The 25997-nt window shown below is 40.3% G+C and overlaps 1 protein-coding gene and 1 long non-coding RNA gene across 5 annotated transcripts in view; both read left to right on the forward strand.

Moving 5' to 3' along the window:
- The window catches only part of LOC147874078 (uncharacterized), a 111909-nt gene extending 91404 nt beyond the window's left edge, over positions 1–20505 (forward strand). For all 4 annotated transcript variants that reach the window (XR_015534778.1, XR_015534780.1, XR_015534779.1 and 1 more), the window contains one exon: positions 7066–20505. This is a non-coding gene — a long non-coding RNA (uncharacterized LOC147874078). The remainder of the gene's footprint in view (positions 1–7065) is intronic.
- LOC147874077 (uncharacterized) overlaps positions 1–25997 on the forward strand; it is a 146519-nt gene that overhangs the window by 104953 nt on the left and 15569 nt on the right. The gene's annotated exons all lie outside the window — the stretch shown is intronic.

Here is a 25997-nt window from a genome sequence, read left to right on the forward strand (position 1 = left end):
AAGGAATTTGTGACGAAGCTCACGGTGAAAGACACTGGGCTTATTCTAGTTGCGTGGACTTTTATATAAATTACAGGCTTCAACCTGATTCAGCAGTTTTTGGGGTAACTTCTGGAGGGCTATGAGCCGGGATAGCTCAGTCAGTATAGTGACTAGCTACGGGCTGGACGACCGGGGTTCGATCCCCGACGGGGGCAGAGGATTTTTCCTCTAGCCTCTGCGTCCAGACCGGCTGTGGGGCCCACCCAGCCTCCTCTACAATGGGTACCGGGGTCCTTTCCCGGGGGTAAAGCCGGCCGGGGCGTGATGCTGACCACTCACCCCCATCTAGTGCCGAGGTCAAGGAAGAGAGGAGCTATACCTCCACTCACCCCAAACGCTTACATGGCGTATAGTGGGACAAACTTTACTTTACTTTCTGGAGGGCTGGAAATAGGTCAAATGCTTTCACGAATCAGTGTTCAGCCCACGTAATTGTTGTAATCCAAAGGAGAGTTGACACTAACCTCATCATTAATAAACTGCTGAAGGTCAGCGTCCAGTAATTGTTCGTCAAATGGCAGTTGATATTCGCTGCTTATGTTTTGTCCCTGAAATTCAGAAAGTGGTGGATTAGTGGGCTGCAACCATTGAAACAAAGTATTGATACGACATGCGATATAATAGTACGATGTATATTAATGTGGATATTTTGCAGATGCACTCTTTCCAAATGGGATCTGGTGAAAATGTGACAGAGGATTTTGATGTAAACCCAACAGAAATGGCTAACAGGAGTAAAAGTTTAATTATAGGAGATTTCAGTGCTCAAGTAGGAAATGACGTAATATTCGTAGGTCAAGAAAAATGGTGACGTGTGCATAATTAATGTCCTTATAAATATAAACTATTTGTAACATATCTTTGCTGTCCACAGCCAGTTTATTTTTAAAGAAACAGAAAGGCGGATAAATTAATGTTTAAAACTTAGAGCAGAGTTTCAGGGATTTAAATAGTGGAATCTCCTAAATAAAATCCACTGCAATGCGCTCTTACAAACAGGGGCCGACATGATTCCCAACAAACGGCGGCAATCGGGAGTTTACTCTGGTCATCTTTCGCCTCTGACATTCCACGCTTGTTTGTTTTCCATGTGCAAGCGACAGATGGCAGGCGAGTGAGTTCGTCCAAATAGTAATAACGACGACTTACCTCTGACGAAGCGACGCCTTGTGTGGTTGGGAATCCTCCCCATTCATGTTCCTGTTCCTGGACAGGGAGGGGAAGGGCGCTGCTTTTCTGCTCGGTGGTGGGGCGTCGCTTCCCCGACTGGCGTCTAGTGCGCCTCAATTTCCTTCCACGGGCCCGCTCCCGGAGGCGCTTTTCTCTACGGACCTCATTAAGGTTGTAGGAGTAATCTGAAATCGGAAAGAATGACATTCAGGTCACAGCATTCCGTTAACGGTCGCTTCTGATCGCGTGATTTGACATCAGAGAAGGAAAATCAGCGACATTCATAAATCATATAAATATAAACTATTTGTAACATATCTTTCCTGTCCAATCCAGCCGGATTCCGGCTTATCGTGTCCGCAAGAAAATTGCTCGCACCACTAATATGTTTTATGCGCAAGTCATATTCCTGTATGTGCATCACCATCTAGCGATCCTGCTAGAGGTCAAGGCGCATTTATGCAGAAACGACACTGCCTTGTTGTCTGTATTCAGCTAGCTCGATCAGCGGTCATGAACCGGTTGACCTTTCTCGCATCTAGACAAATGCGAGGCGGTTTCCCCTCCCGCATGACAATAGTTAACGGGTTAAGATGCGTAGATGTAGAAATCTCTAAGATCCCGTCCCTTTTCATCTGTTCGATCTGGGCTCGAACCTCGTTCCTCACGGAGAAGGGTATTGGTCTGCTGTAACCAACAAGCGGGCCCGGACAGTTCACATAAAATTTATAAGAATTTTTTTTCATTTTCCCGGTCTCGTCGTAAAGGAATTCTTTTAATTTAAGAGCAAGTTAAATAGTTTTTCCCTTTGTATTTCATTTAAATTCGCAGCCTCGTCCACTTTGGTGCGCAGGTCTCGGATAGGAATGGTCCTAGAGTCCATTGGTTCACTTTCCTGACGGTATCTCAGTACCTGATCTTTCGAGTCGCTTTCATAACGACTTCGTCGAACAATGCGCTTTACATCTTCACGGCATCCGTCCACTGGACTCATATTAATGCGACGTAAATTAAATAAACCAGGGATGTCTGGTCCCTCGTAACTCATATCTGACTCGCAGTCATCTACACCGACGAATAATGCGGTATTTGTCTCCCCGCTGTGACTTGTAACGAACTTGCCTGTACTATTATAGTCATCATAAGTGGCTGCTGCTCGACTCTCCGACCGTCCACGTTCTATCCCATTAAGGAACCGATGCTCATAAGCTGCCAGGTCCGACCTCGCAATCGGCCTGTTCCCGTCTCCTCCCCCTGCCGCATCCTCGTAGATGAAACTATGTCTGGATCTTTTTCCATCCTGCTTCGTCGTGAAACATTTTTCTTTGAAATCAACATCAACTTGAAAATCATTCAAAAAATTTGCTCCCAATATAGCGTGCGCTAACAACTGAGGGGCAACCATAAAAACTTGCTCGTACATTTGATCATCTATTTTGATCGGGATCAACGCTTGCCTTCTTATCCTCTTGGTCCGCGAACCCCATGCCGAGATCAGCACTCCGTTTACTACAGGGATATGTAATAGTTTTAACCCACTTTCTATCAAAGCATCAAACAATGCCTCGGAAATAATCGAAATTTCAGCACCGCTGTCTAAGATGGGTATCACTTCCTTGTTCCAATTTTCAATTTAGCTTGAGGGCAACCATGTAGATTATCCTCGTTTATATAAAAAATCGTCATCTCACTTTCTTGGTTTGGATTCTCAGAAACATAATTTAGAATATCGTGAATTTCCTCAGGCTCTACCATATCTTTAGTTGCATTTCTCGATCTCATGACTGGACCTTGGACTAGGCCGTCGTCGGGGGACAATGGGCGGTCCTCTACATCGTCCTGGGTTCGTTTCCCGGAGCTTGTTCTGATGAGCGTCCTCGGCTCGTTGCAGGCGTGTCGTTCCTGTTAGGGTCATAGGGGTCTGCTCTTGGATTCAAACCTTCGTGGTAGCCGCCGTTGTTTCTAGTGTGCATCCCAGTGCCTGTAATTTCCCGAGAGGTGAACTGGCCTCTTTGTCCGCCGTCATTTGACGAGTATGGTCTGTTCCGGTTATAACCCTGATTCTCACGGAAATTTGTGCTCCTCACTTGGTGGGGATGATTTCTGCTCCTATCAAATTATTAGGTCTCATAGTTTATCAACACCGCAATTATCAGTGTCGTCACGAAATATCCCCCCCCCCTTTTAGCAGTACAAATTTCTAAGTGCGCGTTCTGAACACGAGAAATTTCTCACATATAATTTTACAGGTTCGCACCGTCGCCATGTTTATCATCGTTCACGTACGTTCAATGATCATACATGTCCGCTGAATTCGAATATCTTTGAAGACAATCTGTCATTCACGAATGCTCTGCACATTAAATTATTAACACGTAATTGTCATGAAGTACATTTTGTATTGCAACTTACCTCACGCTAATCTGATTATTGCTGTCTGCAGGGTACAGGACAGCCAGTTTCTTTCTCCATTCATTGGAGAAGATGACGAAGGCGTTAGGCGGCCTCGGTATCTTTGAACACTTTGATGTTTTTTGGCACCTTTTCGCCTTCCTCTTCCCTTGTATCTTCTCTGGCTGCCCTGTAACTTGCAGCTGCTGGTGTTCCTGAGTTTTTCCTGAAAGAATGATGGAATCCATGTATAAAGACTATAATAATTTTGACCTACAAACAGCCATCCTCATCTCAACTGCCCGTGACAGGCCATTACAATATTTCACATAACACCAAACCATTGCAACTCTCTTTCTACAGAAACCCAAACCCAAGCGGCACAGCCAGCTGTTTACTGCTATTGCCACGTGGTATGCGGCGGTTAGGTTAACAGAGTAGACTGTTACATTAAGGCTCGATGCACACGAGCGAGTTATTTTCGCGAGCTCGCCGCGTCATTTTCTCGCGCGTTTTAGCAGTACATGTGAAGCAATGGAGCAATGCACACTATGGCGGTGACGCCGCGAGGACGCGGCGAGCAATTTGCGCTCGCCAACCACTGCTGCTTCGCAGCGAGTTCGCCGATCGCCGCGAAGCAGCAGACTGTGTGAAAGCATTGGGCAGTGCACACGTGCTTCGCAACCCTCGCAACTGCTCAGTCATAACCAGCATTTCTAGAGGTATTGCAAGCCTCATCGCAGAATCTTTACTTTTGTTGGATGCATCCAGTTTTGCTGCTAGCTCATCAAACGACTTTATACTCATACGACAATAATTATGAAATTTACTTTCATCTTCTCTTAAATCTATAAACATTGTCACGAACGCCCCTTTTAACAGCCGTGAACTAACCAACGGGTGTGTCCAATACTTCCTATTGCGTTTTTTAAGGATGTATTCGTAAACGAAATAGGCAAAACTACACGTTTTCTTCTGTACACATCCATTTTGGTTGCCATCCAATCTAGTACTGGTGGGAGTTTTTCGGCGAACTCGCAGCGATGACGCTACGTGTGCACTGTCACGGGTTTCCTCGCTGCGAGCTCGCGCGACATTTTCTCGCTCGTGTGCATCGAGCCTTATGCAGCTCAGATCTGGTGTAGCAAAAAGAAACACACACACAAAACATTTGAACATGAAAAATAGCTGAACACTATCATTAATACTAAAAGAAATACAATGAACACCATCTCTTTACACTTTTAAATCTACTCAACATCCATTTAGGTTTGTAAGTACTACTCTATTAAGGTTGGCGTCATCCGCCTACAAGATATACTCAAACTTAACTACTCAGTTAATTGATTAACTTTAATTAGAATTATACTATCATCTAAGCCTTAGATGATAGTATATTTATACTACCATCTAAGGATACATTAGAATTACTGGCACAGTGGCAGTAAAATCCAAGGCGTTCAACACAAGAAAACTGATCTGTCCCAAACAAAAAAAAAACTTTTCTAATGCTATAGCAGGCATGCTAACATACGAGCCTATGCAAAACATGGCATCGGTTTGTGGTCTCTCCTTCAACCCTTGCCTTCCGCAGTCTAGTCCTATATAGCGTCTCCTTCGTCCTTCAAATACGGTTTCAGCGCTAGCTTATTGAACACACCGCGCTTTCTTCCATCTAACTCCGACAGTTCGTATGCCGCAGGTGGGATGACATTCGTAATCTCCCATGGTCCATCATATACCCTGAGGAACTTGCTCGTCTCATCAGCCGCCGCATCCGACAGGCTGGCACTTCTCTAACGCTAAGTCGTTAATCTGCTGGTTCCAATCAGTCCTTCCAAATTTGCGTCTTTTGTGTCTTTTTGCAGCCTTGTGCTTCATTTTGACGTAGGCTTTCAGGACCTTGTTATGAAGACTTTCAGTAGGCGGTACCTCGTCTGTTGACTTTGATAGGAATTTCGCGAAAAGATCTGGTCGCGGCGCATCGAGCATCAGTTCCACGGGAGAATAGCCGGTTGAATCAGACATCGTCCCGTTGAGCCACGCTTCGATCCTAGGCAATAACTCTGGCCATTTCTTGTGTTGCTGGTCGCAGTATATTCGGCAAAACTTGCCGATCTCCTTCATACAACGCTCGCTTGGGTTAGCCTGCGGGTGTCTTATAGGAGAGAACCTGACGCCAATGTCCAACTCTGCCAACTTAGTCCGCCACAAAGAGCTCGCAAACTGAGTTTCATTATCACTTAGGATGTTCTTCGGTCTTAATGACGTCCACTATGTAACACTTCGTAATCTTATTCACGCAGGTCTTCGTAGTTGCGGCCCACAACGGATTTTTTTTAAAACAAAGTTTTTAACTAAAATATAATCAATTAAGCTCAAAACAATTTAATTAAAACTATTTAACTAAAATATAAACAATTTAACTATAAACAATTTAATTGAAATACAATATTTAACTAAAACAATTTAACGTTTTCATTAAACAATTCAACTATTTAACTTTTCGTCTAAAAATGCTCAAACTATACTAAATTGGGCAGATTCATGATGTACTGTATTAACGATGCAAACACCACGTCGTCCAATCCTGGATTCTGCAAAGGAAATAGACATTTGTATCACAACAGGAAATGCATTTACTGTAACAAGTATAGAAACACATGCAGCGAAAGATTATGAACGATTTTTTATTTTTATTCTTAAATATACAATATGTGAACTTTAACTGTTTAAATAAAACAAAGTAACTACTTGACTAAAGGAATGTATCTATTTAAGTAAACCTATTTAACCTTTTAATTACAAACTACGTAACTAAAGGGGCAGATTCATTATTTCTTCAATGAAGGACGCAAATTCAATGTCGGCCATTTCTGGATTCTGCAAAGGAAATAAACATTTGAATCAGAATAGGAACTGGAATTATGGGTAACAAGTATGGAAACACGTACAGCGAATATCTTGTGGTAGGCGATCTCTAAGGATGCAGGTTTTGAAGGAATTTGTGAAGAAGCTCATGGTGAAAGACACTGAACTTATTCTAGTAACGTGGACTTCTATGTAAATTACAGGCTTCAACCTGATTTAGCATTTTTTGGGATGAGTTCTCTTCGACCCACTGTTTCATCTACCTGTCATAACGTGACCTGGTGTTGTAACTTTTATGTCGTGTGATTTTCATCTGCACGGAATTTACGAGTCGGAGGGAGGGCCGGAAATAGGTCAAATGCAAGAATATAAAAATTACAAAGTGAACTTCAGGCTCATAGTATGCCTTCGTGGCCTATATATCATGTGTTGAGTTTATAATAAGGTAGATATAGATTTATGTAATCAATCAATTAATCATTATCCGTTAATTTCAACCGCCTGTGTAACTACTTACAGTTATGCCGACAAGCACAGTTGCAATACTTATGGTTTCAACAGTCTCAGATCATATTTTTGTTCTCTTTTTAGTATGGGTTGGTGAATATAGTGACTCAAAACACAACGTTCATGCCGTCGTGCGTCATGCGCTGGAATGACAGAGAAGATTGGGATGTTTATTTCTCGGTGCTCTGAGTTTTTACCCAGCAATGATATTTTGTGTGGTGTGTGCTTAATTTGTTGGTTTGCCCCGTTCAGTGTTACGGCTTATTTTCAACAATATCAGTAGCTCGGACTACTGTTGGTTTCAAGGTTTTAATGAAGAGGAGAATGTAAAAAATACACGGGCAGTTTTTGTATATGCTGTTCAGGAAAGGCAGCCTTAAACTTATGTATGTAAAATTTCTCACTTATGTAGTAGCAGCAAAATTCATGTTTCTGTACCTCAGAAACAAGCTGATGGATGACCGATTTGGTTATCAATAATTTTGTAGAAAAGTTTTCTGTACTTCTCTTCTGCAGAATTTCTTATGTCAGGTTTTGCCTTCTTCATTTCCCTGGTTTTTGTCAGAAAATTAAGAACAGTGTGTCATGTTCATTTTGCATGTGACTTTGAATTTCTCTTATTTTGTGAATAAAATCTATACCCAGACCTTCTGTCTGTAATGTATGAAACAAAATGTAAGAATTTGTAAACAAAGAAAGAAAGGATTCTAGCAGTAGTACCTGTTACTATCATTAATGTACCTCACGACAAAATGAAAGTCAAAAGTTTCATCCAATATTAGGCGGTTCCTGAAGTTGTCTTGAAATGTCACCTTGCAACACATCATGGAGGGCTTTTAACAAATCATTTTGAATGGCCAGTGATGTGCCTTTGAAAACAGTGGTCATTCAGCAGAGGATCATAATGTTCTAGCGGTTTGAAAGATTCTGTACAATTATTTCTGTCAAGGGGCAACTCAGATTATTCATGACCTCTAAATGGCAGTTCTTGATCTGGCAGCATGCAAGTCATGTGACCCATTTCAATATTTCTCAAATTTTACAAACGTTTATTAAATGCTGAACTAGTAAATGTAAGTTGGATCTCCAGAAGTTCATAATTTCTTTGGAGACTTGAACAAAGAATGACCAGCGTGCACTGTACATGTTTTGCAGAAGATTCATGTTTTTCTTTTCTTTTCGTGAAGCTGATAAGTCATAAGTTTGTTAAAGGCCCCTGATATTAAAAACATTCAAATTTTTTTAAACATCAAGCATTGCCAGCAAATCAGATTTTCTTAGATTTTTGCAAGCTGTAAACCACGGGTAAAATTGATTTTGCAAAACAAAATTTCCCAGTGTACATTTTGTTTTCCTTATATTCATTCGCTCTTAGGGTTTTATATAGGTTGGTAGTGTCTCCCATATTTTAATGTTTTTAGTTTCTCCATGAATGTTGTTCTTGACAATAGTTTTTCTAAAAGACATTGAATAACATTTTTATCTATTTTCCACAACTTCAAATGGTCTTCCACTGTTTATAAACACGTAAACGTACATCACTGCAATTGTGTTCATGGTAATTCCAGTTTGTGAGTGATTTTGGTACAGTTCACCTCTTCTTCAGTTCATGTTGAGGTCAACCATTGTTGTGTTTAAAAGAATGGTAAAGACCTTTCTTTTTCTTATATTCACAATTTTTTAATATTTTTATTTGCATTATGCAATGCCAGAGCGTGTTAATTTGATTTTGTGTATTCAAATAACTTGTGTCTTTGATGTCAGCACGGAATAATTAGTCTGTAGTTCCATGATGATGCTGTAAGCGTAAGTGAAATATTTATTAGTGTTGTGAATTTAGATCTTGCGTTTCAAAGTGGCAAGCCAGAAAATCATTATTTTATATTACGGTCATTAAATAGGACTAATTGTTTGTATTTATACACAATCAAGCTGACTCCAGAGAGATGTTGGCAGAACACTGAGCTAGGTTTTGATACTTGTATGATAAAATAGAAAGTAAAAATTGCTTGCATCATCACAACCTCAAATCCTACATAGAACAAAAGTTGACTGGTAATATGACAAATGCGGAGGGGTGCTTTGTTAATCTGTGGGCAAAATTAAGCATGACACACATAAGCAAAAAGTGATGAATATTTTGAGCCTTTCGGGTTGTTTTGGATCTCCTACAAGAACATGCATTCAGAGCCCGAAGTTTCAGTCATGTAGTGTAAGTAGCAGCGATGATTTGTTACCTTGAGAATGTTGGAATAAAAAATGTTCCCCCACATCAGAATAGTTTCAGTACACATGCTCGTGTTTTGTGGTACCAAGTTAAAATATTCTCTCTTCCTGGTCATTTCGAAGTGTGCATTTGCCAGTAGTGAGTGACCAGCCCACAACCTCCGCACAATTTCTACTCAATCCTTATTTTTGTCTGCTAGAGTCATCTAGTAGGAATCTGGAGATATGTGGCCAGCGAGTTTTGCTTACGAAACATCTCGTTCATGCTTTTTCGTGCCCTAAATCTAAGGCATGGGACCGCCGGCTTTAATTCCCCTCTGAAGGAAGTGTGCTATGGATTTTTATCACCCTTTAAAAATCCACCGACCTTGGCCGGGTTTGAACCCGCATACCTTGGGTCCATTGGCGACCACATTAACCACTAGTGCACTGAGGGCGACAAGTTCAATCAAATATTACTTTGTCAAAATAACAACAGAAAATTTTATGAACATGTTTTTTATTTAATATCCTTATATATATAATTCATATTTAATTAGAAAGTATTTAACAATTTAAGTGTTTAACAAAATCTAAAGAATTTAACTATTTAATAACAACTATTTTACAAAAAATTAATAATTTAACTATTTAACAAAAACTAAACAATTTAACTATTTAAAAACAACTATTTTACAAAAAATTAATAATTTAACTATTTAACAAAAACTAAACAATTTAACTATTTCTTCCCATCTGGAAAGGAAATTGAACATTAGTATCAGAATAGCAACTGAAACAATGGGTAACAAGTATAGAAACACATCTCTAAGGATGCAAGTTGTGAAGGAATTTTTGACGAAGCTCACGGTGAAAGACACAGGGCTTATTCTAGTTGCATGGACTTTTATATAAATTACAGGCTTCAACCTGATTCAGCAGTTTTTGGGGTAACTTCTGGAGGGCTATGAGCCGGGATAGCTCAGTCAGTATAGTGACTAGCTACGGGCTGGACGACCGGGGTTTGATCCCCGACGGAGGCAGAGGATTTTTCCTCTAGCCTCTGCGTCCAGACCGGCTCTGGGGCCCACCCAGCCTCCTCTACAATGGGTACCGGGGGTAAAGCCGGCCGGGGCGTGATGCTGACCACTCACCCCTTCTAGTGCCGAGGTCAAGGAAGAGAGGAGCTATACCTCCTCTCACACCAAACGCCTACATGGCGCATAGTGGGACAAACTTTACTTTACTTTCTGGAGGGCTGGAAATAGGTCAAATGCTTTCACGAATCAGTGTTCAGCCCACGTAATTGTTGTAATCCAAAGGAGAGTTGACACTAACCTCATCATTAATAAACTGCTGAAGGTCAGCGTCCAGTAACCCTTCGTGAAATGGCAGTTCATATTCGCTGCTTATGTTTTGTTCCTGAAATTCAGAAAGTGGTGGATTAGTGGGCTGCAACCAATGAAACAAAGTATTGATACGACATGCGATATAATAGTACGATGGAAATTAATGTGGATATTTTGCAGATGCACGCTTTCCAAATGGGATCTGGTGAAAATGTGACAGAGGATTTTGATGTAAACCAAACAGAAATGGCTAACAGGAGTAAAAGTTTAATTATAGGAGATTTCAGTGCTCAAGTAGGAAATGACGTAATATTCGTAGGTCGAGAAAAATGGTGACGTGTGCATAATTAATGTCCTTATAAATATAAACTATTTGTAACATATCTTTCCTGTCCACAGCCAGTTTATTTTTAAAGAAACAGAAAGCAGATAAATTAATGTTTAAAACTTAAAGCAGAGTTTCAGGGATATAAATAGTGGAATCTCCTAAATAAATTCAACTGCAATGCGCTCCTACAAACGGGGGCAGACATGCTTCCCAACACACAGCGGCAATCGGGAGTTTACTCTGGTCATCTTTCGCCTCTGACATTCCACGCTTGTTTGTTTTCCATGTGCAAGCGACAGATGGCAGGCGAGTGAGTTCGTCCAAATAGTAATATCGACGACTTACCTCAGACGAAGGGAGGCCTTGAGAGGTTGGGAACCCTCCCCATTCATGTTCCTGTTCCCGGACAGGGAGGGGAAGGGCGCTGCTTTTCCGCTCGGTGGTGGGGCGTCGCTTCCCCGACTGGCGTCTAGGGCGTCTCAATTTCCTTTTACGGGCCTGTTCCCGGAGGCGCTTTTGTTTGCGGACCTCGTTAGGATTGTAGATGTAATCTGAAATCGGAAAGAATGACATTCAGGTCACAGCATTCCGTTAACGGTCGCTTGTGTGGTAAAGATTTTACAACATAAAACGGCATTTCTTTTCCACTCCTTACATTATTAACACTTAGATTTACAACACCTATAACTGGAAACAAATCACCAGTTACAGTTTGGAAAGATATCCTTTCAGGCCTTACTTTCATATTTGTCAAACTACCTTGTTTTACTAAAGAGACTTGTGACCCTGTGTCAACCAATGCCTCCCCATAACCTTTAATTAAATGATCATTTACAACATAATGCAACCTGCATTTTCCTGGATGGACTGAACCTGGGTTGCTCAGACAGCCATACTGCCTGTTTCCCTGATTGCCCCTGCAATCTTTGGTTACATGTCCTCTTTTCTTACATAGTTTACAAAAGGGGTTGTCCTTACAATCTCTTGACATATGACGAGGCTTCTGACAACGGAAGCAAATAATCGTTGTAGTTGCGTTTACTCCTGGTTCCCTTTTAACCTGTATGGAAGAGGCACCGGTGCCACCTACACCTCGTACGTTCTGCATTTGGTGGAATCCCTTGCCCACCACATATTTACTACGACCTTGGTTACTATTGTGTGTTCTGAAATGTTCCGTAGATTTTTTTGCACTCTCTTCTTCCAGTGCTATCTCAATTAGTTGTTTCAATGGCTTGTCCTCTGCCTTTACTCGTGTAATGGTTTTAACTGAATCATCATAAAGTCCTTGGATAAAACAACATTTGCTAAGCAAAGAAATTGTTTTGTTTCCTCCATCCTGCATTTCAGGTGTCCAAGTTAACATTTGTCTATCAAGGGCTTTATTTAATTCGGTTGTCATCTTCTCAATTCTATTTCCCCGTTGCGTTACATTTTCATTAGGCGATGCCTTCTTACTTCGAAGCCCCCTGAAAGCCATATTGTCTTTCACCCACCTGAATGTCTGTAGGCTTGCCTGAATAGGGATGTCGTCGAAGGTTGTAGCTCTCTGTTCGACGTCGGTCGTTGTCTCTCAGCCTTGCTGCGAACGGCGTGGAGACTTGTTTACAGCTCGTCCTCCTGACCGCCGCTTCTTCGTCGAGCCGCTTCTCCGTCGTCGTGCCCCACGTTGGGCGCCAAATCGCTGTAACCGCCCCTTTCCTTCCACCACACGTCACACTGCTTGTTTAGTATAGTCGTAGCCTGGTTTGCTCATATGGTTACAGCTTCTTGACGTGGGATGTGTAAAGATACAGAAAGGGATTGTTGATGATGGTGCGAGGTTGTCGGTGAGCACGAGTTTCCGACTCCCCGGGAATATACGGGAATTAGAAGGTGGAACAGGTTTCTGCACAAATGGATAACAAAGTGTTTCTGTGTTGCACTGATGGACGACACTTTATTGTTCCTTAATACACGCAGGAACATATATATCTTAAGCACTATTCACGGAGGCAGCTGGATGGCTCGGCTGTTCCTTTGTTCTTTCGTGTGTTTGCTAAAGAAAAACACCCCCGCCCAACCGAAGGACCAAAACTTTTGAGAGCGCCCCGCAACCACGATCGCGCTTAAATACCCCTGCATTACGTAATTCGTTATTGAATTTGGCTGAAATGCGGCGATCTGATTCGTTCCTCCACAACGGCGGAAACGCGCCTATAACCTGAGCTCAAAGTCAATTGGTCCATCGCAAGGATGCGATGGTCTTAATGCAGTCATCACCCCGCATCTGGAAGGGATGCACACCATGTGTGGGGTGGCTTAAGTATTTTCTTTGTTGGTTTATGTTTGCCCCCTTTTCTTTCTTTTTTTTTTTCTACTCCAGGCTCCCTTGGGACAGAAAGAATGCCGAGGAGGGTGACCCGCAAGTGGCCATGTGGGCCACATTCCTTCAACTCAATGTGTTTAACAAAGCCAAAATTAAGCATTCAGTCTAATTTAGGTGAAGTAAGGCGTTCCAGAAATCATGTAATTACACCTTCTTCGTCTTTCTTATAAGCCAGATCAACATGCCGAAGCCTGGTTTACCTTTCATCTCAAGGCTGAGTCCGTTCGGGAATTGAACCACAGACCTGGACTGGCACACAGTCCATCTAACACTTTTTGTTTTCCCTTTGCTAACATCACTTTGAAATTAGCGGGGCATATCTGGACATCTAGAAAGATGCATAAGCATCATAATTGACAGAACATCATACTGATGAGATTTACAGACTGTACTCCACAATTTACTGCATGCACAGAATTAAACGACACTTACTGTCTGCTGCCAGCCATCCAATGTTATTTTGAAGGCTCTTCAGTTCCCTCATACTGGGTATTGTAGCCATTTCCGTAGGATTTACCTGAGGACAGATACAAAATGAGTTATTTTATAGTCCAAGAATTCTCTGCAACTTCATGAAGTTAATATTTCTTATGGAACTTTTGTCCCAGTCACACACAAAACGCAGGTGCCTTGGCTGTTTGTGTTTGCACTGCAATCGATTTTCGTTTCTAACAAGATATTAAGAAGACTTCATTTATATGAACAGAAATTAAGGCTGTGTCAGATAACGATTTACTTTTATAATTAGCTTGTTAGGAGACGTTTCAAAGTTTTAATTACAGGATACAAGTCGGTTAATTATTAATCCTGAGAAATTAAGCTGTTCACTCAGCAGAAACTTTCCGCTAGACGAAAAATTAAAGACTGAAAACAATTAACAATGTCTGAATATGACAAGTGACCCGGTCGTAAGTCCGTATCAGCTGTTAGGTTAGCCGGAATTCAAGTAAGCATACTTTGGCGACGATTGGCTGTGATCTAACGCCTCCACTTTGTTGAGAAATGTTGCAGCGTCCGGTATGTTTCTCGGTTTCGCAACGACCCACCCTTCTTGCTCCTGATTTGCCGTTCTTGATGCACTGACTGGCCTGCTTTTGTTTGGACTTGCTGTACAAGTCGTCGACCCAGAGACAGGCATCCTTATTTCGGTAGACCTCGGTGTCCACGCTCACTTTAACTTCTTGTGTGTGCTGCTGGGTTCACTCGCCGCCTTCTACGGATGGCTACTTGGAAGTTGCTAGATTTTTCCGTGGCCCTGCGTTGGGCGCCAATTTCTGCTGCAGCCGTCCTTTGTCTCCTTTCGAGGAGTTGCCCAGCTTGGTTGTTGCCTTCGGTGACGATGGGTATTTGCATGGGTTTCAGGGTTAATTTGGGATCCTAGCCCAGATGAACATTACGCTCGTCTTCAGGGGATATTGCGTGGTGGAGTTCAAGATGAACAGTGGCCTCCCGTAGAAGGTTCCGTCGTTGCAGCGTAGAAATAAACACTTTGCTTAGTCGACTATTACATGAGTGCATAGCACATTAATAAGACATAGGAAAATTGCTACTGAACAACCACTAATAATAAAACTTGGTAAAACCATAATGTCCAACAGTTTTCGATGGCCACACACGCTTTATGGCATTACGAATATAAATGTCACAGAGAGAAAATATAAATAATAATTCAAGTTCGGCGCGATGTTTCACACCCATAACGGGGTCCGAGGGATTAGCAAATTCAAGTTTCATGATTATTCTCGGTATTTTTTGCGACCTTTCATAGTCCAGTTTAGTTAAATATTGCCAGAAGCAACAGAGAAGAGACTCCATGTCACAAATATGTACGGATCACATTTCCCAATGTTACAAATATCAATTTCTTGGACCTTTTTTCTAATTAATAGCATCTAGCTTATCTTAACTATAACTACTTATATTGTTGAGTTTGCAATAATGTTTATGCCAGTTTCAACAATGGATCTTTATTGCAGCCATATATAACACCTCCATCCATTATGTAGAAAGCCAATTTACACATCAATTGGACTTGTTTAAAAATATGATTTAGCAATTACGTGGTCTGAGTAACACTTATGGACGCACTGTCCCTCCCTGAAAGTCTTCCTGTAGAAATAATTGCCTTTACAGGAAACAGAATTCACATAGGTTTCCCATTTTCCATGTCATTTATTTGTGGGAAAGAGTGGTCTACAGCAATATGTTTTGCAACTGAATTCTAGTCTTCACCATTTTGAATTATCCAACTTGTAATGTAGCCATGTAACATAGTGGCCGCCACTTTAAGTGACTTCCATGCATTCACTATTATTGTATTAGCATGTAGTTGTGTACACTTTCCAATCTTGTACACAAATGGTTTAAGCACTACACATACTCCATTGATTTGCAAATTTACTTTCCTTCATGGTCTCCATGTGCTCACAAGTTTTTTCAGTGGATGTCCATGCATTAGGAGCCAAAATTAGATTTGGATATTCACAGACGTGCCTCTGAAGTTGGCCGATAGATACCATGAGTTGTACCAAGTATGAGAGTTGCAACTCACCAAAACCATAGGACTGATTCCTACTTTGTCAATATTGTTAATCGCACTGTTTCCTTATTTTGTAGTTACCACAGACAGACATTAAATTTTCTTAGATCACACTAACATAAGCAAATGCAGCGGTGAGGCATAAGCCTCGTGTCCCGCAGATTTTGTTCTTGTTTCAGCCTCCCAACTGCGCTGTTTATGAGCCTTGTTTCTGAGAAGAAGTGGTGTAGCCATGGAACTTTGCGATCGTCGAGGTCTGGGGGCGCAGCGGGCTCCAGCCAACATTTCTGGATATTTTCTGTTTCAGAGGAATAAGGAAACTTGCTAAGAGTTGCTGAGGAAGTGTCTTGAGAGTACAGACTACTGTAGCAAGAGTTTTAGGTACAAGAATTCTGAAAAGATAGTCTTATTCACTGCACTATGGCCTATTACCAAGGGCTTAGGAATCATGGGGTAATATGTAGTTATAAGATGGCTGTCTTCTGAGTTTAGCACCATGTAACTGGTCGCTGTGATGATGGAGGCAGCAAGGACCTCTGAAACACCAGATAACGGCTACCAGGCTACACAGTGCTGTAACCCAAAAGACAGCCATCATTGGACTCACTGCTGGGAGAACCTTATATATAAGTTCAGGTTACTTTTTATGCTAATACTTTTTGACAATCTCCTTGAATTGATTAATATACTTTTGGCTTTAGAGTCAGATAAAGAGTGATAATTTTACATCAACTTATTTATACTGATAACAGAATTTAGTTGTTTTAATTAATAAATTTAAAACAAGTTTTAAAATTTAAAATTAGGAAACTTAGTGATGTTTATGTAAGTCTGTGACATATAAACAATTCTGTCATTAGGTAAATTCTTTGGTACAAGTAATTGCATTCTTGAGGAGCCTTGGTAGTGAATACAAAACCTGTGAAGAATCGTGGCCTTGTTTAAAAAAGAGATTGGCCTGTAACCCCGTATTTTTGTATAGTTTAGCTCAATTTCAAAATTGATGTCGCCACTTTTGTGGATGTGCTGTAATTATTCATTCTTCTGAGCCCTCGCACCCATCACACATGAAGTGAAATTGATCCATCACTATCACTGAATCCATTTGACAGCATTCTTCTTATTGTTGTCCAAATACAATCCACCTCATGAACCACCGGGAGGGTGGGTGATAGAGGTTGCTGGTGTGGGCCCAGTTCAAAAAAATATTTCTGAAGATGGATTGTTTCCAGGCACTTCGTACTGTGATTTACTCGCAGGCAGCACATCTGCAGTGATGACTTTGGGGTTTTATTAACTCTTCAACCACCAATACCAATCAGTCATTGACTTTCATAAATAAATGGATGGTTTATCCCTTCAGCTTCAATAACATTGTAGGCTGCCCATCTGACATGATTGGTTACTCCAAGAACTGTCTTATGCTTCCACTTCTTACTTTGGAGGGATTAGAAATGGCTTTTCAGTCTTTTACAGGTTCATACTTGCAGGATCGTCCGGATACTTTTTGTAGTCTTTTAGAGTGCAACATGGTGAATCATATGACTTTCTTTTGTAAGGTGGCCAGCCTTCATTTTTCATCAGTCATACTGCTTCCTTCATACTTTGAGCAGTGTATGTGTTTTTATATGCAATAGTCCAAAAAAACAAAGGATCATAATCCTGTGGAAGCTAAGAAAACTGCTTCAAATCTAAGGCTTTTGTACTGAAAGCTATTGAACCTACTCGCATATCATTTTGACGAGTACGAAACACCTTTAACTGACACAGAAACAAAGACAATCCATCCCTCCGCATCCAACTACAGGACACCTCTATCCTGTCTACAAGATCTGAATACAAGGATCAGATGATCGTGGAGGCCATCAAAATTGAATTTCATCCCAACAACTTCAACAGGGAGGATGAACTTCGCCTGAGCCGATCATGGGAGCCCCTCATTCAAGCCCTCCTAAGGCTGTGGAAGCATCCCAGAGAGCATTGCTTATCCCACCCCAGCCAGTGCTCCCTTCCACTCTCCTGCTTCCCCCCCCCCCCCCCCACATCTTGACCACCAACTCCCATATATTCCACCAGACATACTCCCTAAGGCCCTCAAAAGGGCTGTCTCTCGGACCTCTCTTTTTCTTACTGTCTCTCGCGCACGCTACAACATGCCCAAGCCCTCCTATTGGTTCTAACCCCTTGCCTCATTCTGACACCAGTCCCCACTGGTTAGGATTAGGCTATTCCTTTTAATGTCCTGTTCCTATAAATCTAGCACTTTCCTCTCGCATGGCTTATTCATTGCCCTGATGATGAAGGCAGCATGGACCTCTGAAACGTTGGTGGACATATACCAGACAACACAGCACAACAACCCAGAAGACAGCAATCTTCAGACTCGCTGCCATGAAAACCTCAAATCCCACATAGTCTGCTAGTACACTGGCAGAATATTGACTGTAGAAATTAATGTGTTTGCCTTGACAAACTCACTGCACAACTGTTATCACAATGAGTACTTTGCCATCTAGTGAGGGAAAAATCATCACAAACTTACCCTACAGTCAGTATCAGCCATCAGTCAATTTCAAAAGAGGAATTTTATACACTCAGCAGTTCAATATCACTAATTACTTTGGTGAAAGCTTTATGGATGTCAGTGTTCAGGATTTACAAATGAAACTGAAAGCCTTACACCATCAAGTTCTGGATAAAAGTTTCCATTGCTGATTGTCCATCATTTTAATGTGTACTGTATCAGTTACCAAACTGTGTTATATAGAAGTGTATAAGTGTAAAGGGAATTAGTGTTTAACCAGACTAGATGGAGGGGTAAAGGCATCAGCACAAGTCAACTTGGATGAGCCAAGCACTCACCAGAGATGAAGAAGCAGCAACCGCTGTAAGCACCACACCATAAGCCAAGATGGAACAGAACCAGCCTTTTGTGGGCCATTCATATTTCTTGCCTCAGCCTTCCAGAGAAAACTGTGTGGAGCAAAGGAGACTCTTAAGTCACACTAAGATTGAATGTTTCTTTGGTGACAAAACTATTACCTGATGTGTTTATACTTTGGGTTTGAGCAGATACTGAGAGTGAGATGTAGTAGAGTAATTCATGTGTAATTTTATGTTCAGTTTTTTACTTCTTATGCCACATGAGCAAAAAATCATGCAAGAAAACCTACTGAGGTCACATCATGTTGTAAGCTGCTTACATACAACAGCCTGTTGTTTTCTAACAGTGTTAAGTGCAAAGATATCTTTTCATAAATGTAACGAGTGTTTGTCATCAAACACCATATGGCGTCTCGCTTGAACTTAACTTTCCAGAATGATATATTTTCTGATTCTCCTGTGTCAAACAAATCGAGAATATTGTCTCATGAACCGTTTCTATAACGAAGTTGCACTTCACTGGCTTTTTCAGACATGTTTTGAAGAATGGATGCATGAATTGCTGAGCACAGTGGATATTTCTGGCACACAATATAAGTGTTTCTGTTTCATGATTTCAATGTAATTTTTTTTATTATTATTATTTTTAGACCATGTGTCAGGAACAGGTTGCTTGACTTTTTGATCACTCTGTATATACTAATTATTTGTCACTTAGCCATACAGTTAAATCAATGGCATTTAAAGAAAGTATGTTAATGTAGGAAGTTGTTTATGACAAAGGAAAAGTGTGTTCACATAAGTGAGAATGTTGACCAGGAGCTGTCAGGGCAAGCTGAATGTTAGCCGTAATTAGAGTTTTGGAGATGTATTAACATTGTAACTTTATCTAAATCTGAAATTATTCTATTTTGTTTAATATTTCCATACTGAAACCCAAGAGAATGATTCTGAATGATTGTACATGGCCTCTGGCGTGGTGTAAATCCCCGTAAGCCAAGAATATATTATATGGCCTCTGGCGTGGTGTGAAAACCCGTAAGCCAACAAGAGATAAATAGAAAAGACGGATGTATCAACTTACAACACAGTTTTGTATCTTGGATGTGTGAAAGAGAGTGTGACACAAAAATCAGACTGTCTGATTTTGTAGTAGTAAGATGTATCATGACTTTGTATGGTAAAGGCTATCGACATATTGTATAGTTTCATTTTGTTGAACAATTAGGAATTTGGGGGGAAGACATTCCAGTTTTGTAGAGGAATGAGTATTCATTTTGCCCCAAGGAGTCACATTTATTTCAGAACAGGCTGTAGAAGCCACACACCAGGCAGTGCTTACATGATGTCCTGGGCTCAGCATTCTCACATACTCACCAAACTGTTGTCATGTTTGGTGAAGGAATCGTGTAGAAATTTTGCATGGCTTTTACTCAGTTCTTTCCTTTGTGTGAAGAGACCGTGTGTGAGGTGATGTGGGAACTGCACTTGCAGCAGAAATCCTAACACTAAAATTTGTGCTGAAGAACCCCATTTCAGTTTGTCTTATGCCTGGTTGGCTGACATATCAAGATGCATACATTTAAAGTTGTAAAATACATGATAGATCTGTTTTGTGTGAATTTTGGGAAAACATTAATTTGGCCGGGTGTATGGGATATCAATAGATATTTGAAAACCGGTATAAGCAGCAAACTTGGGAGATAACAGTTTGCTTGAGGAAAGAGGGAGTAGTAAATGGGAGTCTATCAGCACATTCAGTCAGGAGAGTCTGCAGAAGAAAACCATCAGTAACCATAAATTGTAAGTGATTGTAGAAGTTTGTATTGTACAATAAACCAGTTCCTATGTATGGGCTTGTACACTTATTCTGGTCCTTACTGTCAAAGCTCCTAAGGTTTCCCATATTTTTCATTCAACATTTCAAGCTTTAAGGCATCGATTGTTTTTATAGAAAGATTGGCTTATGTAGGTTATATGCTGTATGTGGAGGCTCTTTAAGGACTCTCATAGATTCACAGGTTTGGTAACTTTTTTTGTTAACCAGAGCACTTGAAATAAATTGTTTCTGTGTTCTAGTACCATAATGTCAGAAGATGTATAGTACATTGATCTGAATCATTCGAACAGAGAATTCTTTGATACAGGAAGTCAGAATGATGTTCATAAGAACATAACACATGCTAATGGTAAGGAAGTTAAAACTGTTCTTGGCCACCACATAAAGAAAGTCTTGGAGGTAAGAGTTACAGTACAGTCATACAATTTTAATCCTCAGAAGCTATTGTGGTGTGGTCCAGAGAATGAGTAGAGCTATTTGAGCTCTGAATTATGACAGGCTATGGACAGAAGGAAGCCAGGATGCCTTACCTCATCATCATCATGTGGATTAGATTAATTTTTATGCAAGTGGTGCTCGGAGGTCTTACCCGCTCAGAGCATAAAGTTGACTCTCTGCGTGCACCTAGAAACAAGTTACAACACTGTAGACCTACACACTGACATATTCTTGTTAGAGTGAGGAGATATATTACTATTTCATGGAGAATATGACATAAGGGATTAAATTATTTGATCAGTTATTAGGCAGTGCCTGACAGATAATATTCTCATACAACTTTAGAGAAACGGAAAATTAGGTGTATTATAGGATTATTATAGGGAAAGATTAGATTTAGCTATTATAATGTCTTGTTACCCTCTTTTCCTTATTGTGGATGCTACACTATATGTGATTGTAATTCCGTAAATGTTTACTGTACTAGATTCAATTTCCAGTAAGGCAGTTTGTATTATTGCCATTGACACCTTTGTAACAATTCAGTGGTCCCCAGAAGCACTGCTTATCCACCTGATATGGAGTTTAAGAACACCTTTGTGGCTTAGTGCTATTTTTATGCCCCACCCATTTCATTTTCTTTTGTTTTATAACCCTTTCAGGATTAGTGAATAGCACTAACCATGGTATGGAGCCAGGTAGCTCTCCCTGTATAGAGACTAGGGTAAGTTGCAGGGGAGACAATTGGGCTCAATTTCTAAGAGAGCGAGAGAATTTTTTTTAGCTGCTGCCTCCTAATTGACTCCGACTCCGCAACTTCAATAGTTGTTTCAGTCGTCAAGGTTTGCCTTTTATCATACTGATAAACATATTAGAAGCGTCTAAACATTTGGCAGGAAACACTGTGGTCATGGATTTTCACTGTTATTGCAAAGGGGGGGGGGGGTAGTTAATATATTTTAATATTCTATCGACCTCAAAGGACAGGCATAATACAGACTACATGATATAATGTGATAGAAACCAAACGAAGGTCACAACAGGTTCTCATTGTAGTGGTTGTGCTGCTGACTAGATTGGCATTCGATTTCTTGCAGCAAGAAGTCTTCTTTCTTAGTTACTGATCCAGACCGGCCCTAGGGCGGTGAAATGGATACCATTGGCTTGAATCTAAGTATTTACCACCATCTAGAGCTATGGTAAAATATTAGTGGATATTTACCTTTGCCACCCCTCCATCACTCTCCATGCCTTGGTCCTTAACAAGCAACAGTAACAGTTTAATATTTCCAGTCACAGTAAGAGCCTATGATCTAGATTTGCTCACATGTAATATAGCCCCTGTATTGTTAGAATAAAAGAATAGGATAATTTACATAAATTAATGTGTTTTCTTTCAGGAAAGATAAAAATTACACTTTCAAATGCTGGCATGCACAAGGAGTAACTCCCTCCAGGAAAATTCCGGAATACCTTAAATTGGGTCGTGATCGCTTCCTTACACATCCTTTCCAATTCATTATTCACAATGGTCCTGTCATTCGACACTAGAAGGATAATAATGTTCTTACCAATTCTGGCATATTCAGTGGAATTTGCCCTTTGTGAATGGAAGGCACCAATAACCTCTTTTCTGACCTGCACATTTGCTGGGTGTCTGATTGACATTGTCACAGAGAATTTCCTCATGTGATTGGTTGGCTGGGGATTTCCCATCATTTTCATGTGCAGAAAGACATGTACGATATTTGCCTGTAATGGTTGTCCAGTTTCAAACAACACTTAGACAAATGTTGGTAAAATCTGCCAAGGATCTGATATGATGAAAACCTGTTCAGCAGTTCTCAGGTTGTTACATGCAGACAAATAGATAGGGCAAAGCTGATAGGCACAATTTTTATTTGCAAATGCACCTGAGAACCACTTAATGCCTGAATTAGCCAGTCCTTGAGACATCTCTGTGAACAGCTGCTGAAATAGGAATCTGACATGTGGCAAATTCACCATGGCGATGCTCCTTCCCACTCGGCCCAGCTTATACTTTCCTAAACGCAGTATTCCACGACTGAGACGGCATCTGTAATTGACTCCCTGTGACTCATATCTGTTTCTGAATTTAAAGAAGCCCTGGAAGTAAAAACATTTGATGATGTGTAAGGAAGGGAACACAATGTAACAGAGCAGCTATTGATTATTCCAAAACCTGAGTTTTAGATGCGCTTCCAACACTGACAGGAACAGTGGTACATGTATGCTTGCACTGAAGGAGAATAGTGTGAATGGTATTGATCCTGCAAAATCAACACAACATTCTACTTTTTACAGATTCAGTACTGATGTGTTCTGACCAAGCCTGATTAACAAACTTGACACTGAGAGGGGAAGCTTATTATGAAAAAAATACTGGCAATTAATTATAATAAATTATTCTTGGGCTACCAATACTTCAGTTCCCCGAGAAGGAGGACAAACATAGTTCTCAAAATGTTGGTTTTTTTCTCCATTCAACAACCTGATACAGCTGGTAGCCTGAGATGAATTCATTATTTCCATTTCTTGTCAAAACCTGCCCAAACCCTATCCAAATCTGTTGAACACCTGTCCACAGCTGTCATACCCTGCCCCAAACATGCCTAGACTTCTCCAAAGCAGTCCAATCCTGCCCAAACGTTTCCACACGTGTGAATTGATAGGATAGGTGGTTATGCATGTTCTCCAGAGTGTTTGACATGAATGTGAATATAGACTTGAAGTCAGTGGATTGAAATTTTATTCTGCTCAATTCATTATTCACACTTACTGCACAGTTCAGTGAACACATGTTACTAACTATTCTTTCACTAATGTTATCAGACCATTTCCTATAAAACTGTAAATTGTTAATTTGATTAATCCAAATATTATCTTCATATGTACAACATACATACATCTAGAGGCATTGAGAATGGCAAGGAACTAAGAAGGCACTGGAAAAACATGGTTAGCGTGACTTAGTAATTAACTCATTCGCATGCGATACTTGTTTGCAGTAATTTTGTTTTATGTGAGTAACAGTTCAGAAATCAATAGTGAGACGCATCAGCAAACATGTTTTCTTCAATCAGCCTGTACACGTCTGCACGCTTAATCCGACTGTATTCTTGCCAGACGCTTTTTCCATGACTTCATATTGCCATCATGCACTTACATTTATTGTACAAATTCACTTTTACATAAACTTGAAAAAAAAGATTTTAAAGAGAATTCATACATAGCCGTGCTTCCTTTTTATAATTTAGGTAGAGAGCTAGGAAATATGCGTACTAAAAAGGAAAGGTCTGCTAGTGTACGCAATATTTTGATTCCATGCAACTGCACAGCACAGACCAAGCAATGACCCTGTTAAGACTGTAACCCTGTTTACTACAGAAGGAAAGTTATCTCACTTTATATTTTTATATTAAGACAATTAAGAAATTGGGTCCAATTTGTGAAGGGAATGCTGCTTTCCATACATAAAGTTGGTTCAGAAAATTCTGATATGGATTTATTGTCACCAGCCGATGATGCAAATTTGAGATTACACAACACAAATTAGGACAATGGCTGAAATGAGTCACTTTCATTTCTTAAATCCTTCCATCACAGATGCTCACAACAGCCTCCAGAAACAGAAAAATTAAGAATATGAACAGAGTTGTTTATTTCTTGCATCTGATTTTAAGTGGAACATTTCTAAGATCAAACAGTAGCTTTCTTCGTAAATCAATATCACATAGTAATTGTAGCCAGACATAAACCGTGCTGAGTTTTCTATGGTTTTCCTTTTAAATCTTATTTGTAACTTAAAAGTCACTTTCTTAACTTTACTTTTCAATTACTATTACAAAATCATTCTGTATTTACATTTGACATTGATGACCTCAGCAAATGAGTCAGCGTTATTAACAAATATAATGAAAATCTGATCCCGGGTTCTTCAATGTGGTCGGACAGACAGCAAACTAACACAAACAAAAGAGCTAACAGAGGTATTTTTTAGAATTTGAGTTGTTGACGTGCTATGATTGATGACTCTGGTATGTACTTATTTCATTGCTGCAAGCTTAATCACATTTCTTATCAAAAGAAGTTGTTGCAAATTTTGTGTACTTTAATACAAGAGGTGAATATCACACTATATTTAACATTTAAATTTCAGTTTGTCTCTTAGATATTAATATCTTGCTCTATGTTTTGAGGAATAATGGAGCCAACTAATTTTTCTTGCAACAGGAGACGAAGAATTAGGAAGTGTTATTGAGTACTTCAGAGTATCTCCAGTGCTTGTGTTTCAAATTCCACTTTCTTACAAATATGCATTAGCTATTCCACCAGATACCAGGCAACACATATTATCGTTATTATGAAGTTTTTCCATCCAGACCTTCTAAGAAACATAAAACTCTAACACTTAAATAAATTTAAAATGAATACAGAGAGGTATTTCTTCGCCTTCTTCTTCTATGGCTCTCCTGTCCGTATTCGGTCCATGACCTCCTCAATTCTCCTCTTCCGTTCGGTCCGTCTGTCCGAGGCTTTGATTGAGGTTTCGAAACATCTTCCTTTTTACGGTGCAAGGTTGTTAGCCTTGCGACCAACCCGCAAACCCCCAACCTGGAGGACCAGGGTACCTGTCTTAGTCTGACCTCTCCCCCTCGACCAATCTGGCTAGGGAGGTCCTTCCAGTAACTCTTGGGGTCACAAGGTACTCGAGCCCCACCACCACGACAAGGTGCAGGTCGAGGTCATCAAACCCCCAATATTTCCATGTAACATCTCCAACGGTATCATCCGATGAATTGTATTTTCAATACCTGTGCACTATTCCAAGACTACACATTAAGACAGGACCACGATATTGTAGCCAATTAATTTTAGTTAACACATTGTAAAATTAGGAATGTAGAAATTTTAAGTTGCATAGAATTAAGTATAGCAGATATTTTAATTGTGCTAAAATGTAAGAATGTGTAAATGTCATTTGCTTGCATTGTGTAAAATAGCAAAGGCTAGCTCACCTTTCTCTAAGGGGGACAGAAAAAACA

This window comes from Zootermopsis nevadensis, unplaced genomic scaffold (assembly GCF_977971745.1).
Source record: "Zootermopsis nevadensis isolate Lab colony 2312 unplaced genomic scaffold, Znev_1.0 Znev_ptg000011l, whole genome shotgun sequence".
Lineage (NCBI taxonomy): Eukaryota > Metazoa > Arthropoda > Insecta > Blattodea > Termopsidae > Zootermopsis > Zootermopsis nevadensis.